This window comes from Nyctibius grandis, chromosome 26 (genome assembly GCF_013368605.1).
Source record: "Nyctibius grandis isolate bNycGra1 chromosome 26, bNycGra1.pri, whole genome shotgun sequence".
Classification (NCBI taxonomy): domain Eukaryota; kingdom Metazoa; phylum Chordata; class Aves; order Nyctibiiformes; family Nyctibiidae; genus Nyctibius; species Nyctibius grandis.
In genome coordinates this window covers 1,036,246-1,040,484 of record NC_090683.1, presented here as the reverse complement: position 1 = coordinate 1,040,484, position 4,239 = coordinate 1,036,246, and the positions used below count along the sequence as shown (strand labels likewise).

The following is a 4,239-nucleotide window of genomic DNA, read 5'->3' as shown; positions in this document are numbered from 1 at the left end:
GGCTGCCTCATAGAGGGAGAAGAGGCAGATGGTCCCCACCAGGCTGGCCTTGGGGGAACCTTGTTGCCAAGGGGAACCGAAGCAAACAAAGAAAAGGGAAAGAAAGGCAAAGCCATTCAGCTATGCTGAAAACACATCCAGAATCTTGATCCTTTGCCCAGCACCATGTTCTGAGTTCCTCGAGGTGTCTCCCTGGGGCTTTCCCAGCACGTTTTTCAGGGGAGGTACCTTCTGCCATAGTAGCGGCTGGAAATGCCAGAGAGGTCACAGCACCCAGAGTTGATGGGCACTCCATCACAGCTGAGGATGCGGCCAACAGCAGCAGAGGTGGAGGAGCCCACAACAGTGTTCTGTGGGAAGGAGCTGAGGATGGGGCCAGGCAGGGTCACCACCACAGGGGAGGGCTCGATGACAACAGTGGAGTTCTGGCACTGCCTGACACAGGGCTCATTGCAGCTGTTGGCCAGTGGGGTCGGGCCGCAGGGCCGGCATGGCAGGCACTGGTCGTAGCAGGACATGGCTCAAGGGTGGAGGTGAACCTGGGAGAGAAGCAGGGAGGAAACAGAGCACAAGGGTAAGTGAGGAGCAGCCTGGTTACCCTGTCACAAAGGAGCCAAGAGCCCTACTGATTGGGCAGATGGAGGCTCTGCCAGGACACACACCATTGTCATCACCCATTAAAGAGCAGCCTGGCCCAGAGAGACCCTCTCTTAATTCATAAACCAAAAGCCCTCTCAGCCACATCCCAGCCTCTCTCTAAGCAGACCTTCTCACCGCTTCTCTGTCCTGTGTCAAGATGCTCCAAGACCCAGCACAAGACACAGCCAGTATCACCTCAGAAGGCCATCAGGGAGATAAGTGACTTTGGAAGAGAAGGAGACGGGGCTTCACACTCACCTGGTTCCCAACGAGAAGGAGGCAAGAGAAGGGGATGAGAGAGCAGAGACTTGGGCTGCCTTTTATACCTCCCTTCATGGCCGCAGGACCAGAGGCACCCTTTGCAGAGGTAACAATTTTCTGACAAGCTCATCTTGAATGCAAACCATCACAGCTAATGATATGGGCCGTGCTTTTCTTTCCAACACTGCTGCCTTTTCATTTCCAGGTTTGGGCCATGCCCATTCCCCAATGAAGGCTTCTTCTGAACACTGGGATGAAAGGCCCCAGGATTTCCAGGACAGGAATGCAGCAGTGCTGGCAGAAGACTCAGCTCAAGTGCTGGACGTGATCAGAGCAGGCAAGTGACATCAGCCTGGGTCACTATTTGGGGCTGTTTGAAGTGTTGTTCTCAGGAAGAAGCTCCAGCAATCCTCAGCTGGACACCATGGGCTGCTGTGCATGAGGATGTGCCATGTTCTTCTCTTTCCCTCCCTCCTCAGCTCACCCCTATGGTCACTTGTTGTTGCCTCCCCAGGTGTATGCGTTGTGCTCCTAGGTTTTGACTCCATCCTGCCTAACACTGCCCAGTCCCCAGGAGAGCTCAGCAGAGTCCATGGTCTGTTGTGTTCCTATGTGTGTTCTTGTCTCGTGTGTACTTGTAAGCAGCCAGGTTTGTGTGGATGCACGTGCGAGCACAGATTTGTGTATAATTCCATGCCAGTGTGCATGAGCCTCTCTCTCGGTGTCCTTGTGTGTCCCTCATCGGGGGGAATGTGCTGCTCATGGCAGGGACACTCTCCACTGCTCTCTCCATGAGCACCACAGAGCAGCAAATTCCCAGGGTCAGAAGGAGCCTGAGTGCAGCTGAGTGGTCACGGCACCAGCCTCCTAGAGATCTTTCCAGGGAAGAGGCACTGAAATGCAGCTCCTGCCTCCTGAGACCTCCTATTCCTGCCCCTCCAGGAAAGCCAAAGAACTGAGGACTCCTTTGGACTTGAGCCCACAAGGACCTTCATGCCCCACTGTTGAACCTCAGTCTGAGTGTCCAGCAACTGCCTCTGGGAGGAAAGGTCCACTGGAATCGAGACCGCATCCACCCTCCACAGCCTGCTGCTCTCCTGCAGTCATGTCCAGAACAGACCCTCTTTCTGACAAGGGCTGTGCACAGTGGGTAAATGCCATTTGCCCTCCGGAAGCTCTGTCTGCCTGGGCTCAGGTCCAGTTTGGAGACAGTGCAGCTGTCGAGGGCTTTACCCCTTCCCTTTAGTGACCTCAGGGAGATCAGTGCCAGGGAGCTGTGCTGGGAGAGCTCAGCCAGGGCTGGTTCCCCTCTCTGTGGAGCTGCTTCTGAGCTGAGGCTCTAGTGTAGCCGAGGGCCAAGCTCATTGCTTTCTCATGAGGTGATGGGCACTGTGGAGAAGGGAAGGGCAGGGGAGGTGTGCACCTAGAATTTAGCAAGACCTTTGACAGCCTCTATTGTACTTCCTTTATGACCAAATCAGTGATAAATGGGTTCAGTGATAAGGTGGGTGGAAAATTGTCTGGACTACCAGGCTAAGAGAGTTGTGATCTTGGTGCAAAGCCCAGATGGCTGATACTTATTAGTGGGGTCTAGCAGTAGGGATCAGCAGCAGGACCAACACTGTTTAATGTTTTCATGAAGGCCATGAGCAGGTGGAAGTGGGGAACTGCCAGCAAGTCTGTGGATAACACCCAGCGAGGGGAATGGGCCATTAACTCTGTCAGACACGGCTCCTGTTCAGAGGACCTGGACAGGCTGACTGGCACCTCATGAAGGTCAGAAAGAGCAAGGGCAAGGTTTTGCATGTGATGGAGGAACCAGCCCATGCAGTCATGCAGGCTGGGGACTGACTGCCTAGGAAGCAGATCCACAGAAAAGGATGTGGGGTTTTAGGAGACACCCAGCTGAACATGGGACCAGAGTGTGCCCTTGCAGCAAACAGGATGAAAGCCATCCTGAGCTGTGTTAGTCAAAGCATTACCAGCAGGTCCAGGAAAGTGACCCTGCCCCTCTGGCCCACTATGGGACCACGTCTGGAGTACTGTGTCCAGGTTGGGGCTCCCTGCTCCAAGAAGAATATCGACATAGTGAAGTGCATTCAACAAAGGCCACCAAGCCTATTAGGGGGCTGACAAACATGACACGTTAGGAGAGTCTGAGAGAACTGGGCCTGCTCGTCTTGGAAAAGAGATGTCTCAGGGGAGACCTTCTTGCTTTCTACAACTACTTAATCAGAGAAGACAGAGTGGACTTTGGTCCACCTAAGAGCTAGTCGCTTCTTGGAGTAGAGGCAATGGAAGGCAGCCGAGACATGGAGGAATCTGATGAAGCAATAGGCTAACAGAAATAAGGAGAGCTGGAATGGGTTTCCCAGGGAGGTTGTGCAATCTCCATCCTGGGAGGTGTTCAAGGCTGGACTGAATGTGATCTTGAGCAACGTGATCTAATGGGATCTCTTCGGGATGGGGGTTAATGCTCACACCCCTTTGCCACCACACAACTTTATGGCATTATGCTCTGAGTGCAGAGGCAGCTGAAGGGAGGCTCTCAGCCTCCTCACTCCCACCCACTGCAAATCCCTGGCTGCTGTTTGCAGCCCCTGAGCTGGGACACAGCTCTGGGAAGATGCTCCATCTGCTGGCTCAAGGCCCTGCAGCTGTCCCAGGCTGCAGCGGGCACTGTGCAGGCTTCTTCTGGCTGGGGAGTCCTTGCTGGAGGCCGGGGAGAGTCCAGGTGCCAGGAGACAACCTTGTGCCCGTGCAGAGCCACCGGGCAGTGTGAGGCCGGGCGAGAGCCCGAGCGGCGGCGGCGCAGGGCTGAGCCCCGGGGCGGAGCTGTCGGGATGCGGCGGAGAGGAGCGGAGGCGGCGGAGAGGAGAGGAGGCGGCGCGGGCGGAGCAGAGAGCCGGGGCTGGCGGGGGGCAGCGAGGCGCGGGCGGCGGAGCGGCGGGATGCGGCGGTGCCGGGGCGCAGGGTTGGCGGGGCTGGCCGCGGTGCTGCTGGGTGCGCGGGGGCCGGGACAGGGGCTGCGAGGGGCCGGGGCTGAGTCTGGGGCGCCCCTGCACGTGTCTCGGGGCTGTCGTCCCCTCGGGCTTCTTCACGGACCTCTGGCCCCGAACCATCCTCCCGTCCATTCCTCCCTCTGCTCCATCCCACATTCCCTCAGAAAACCCATCGCTCTGTTCTTTGTCCAGCCCTCCCTGTTTCCTTCCTTTCCTCTCTGTCTTTCCGTATAACTTATGCAGTCATTCTTTCTCCCTTGCTACTTTCTTTCTTTCCTTATCCCTCTTGTATTCTTCATGACTCCACCCTTCCGCCCATCCTTCATGCATTCATCTC

The 4,239-nt window shown here is 56.2% G+C and overlaps 1 pseudogene; it reads right to left on the bottom strand.

Annotated features, from left to right (window-relative positions):
• Positions 1–215: 215 nt before the first annotated feature.
• Positions 216–1,046, bottom strand: LOC137673831 (feather keratin Cos2-3-like; annotated as a pseudogene).
• Between the last annotated feature and the right edge of the window lie 3,193 nt (positions 1,047–4,239).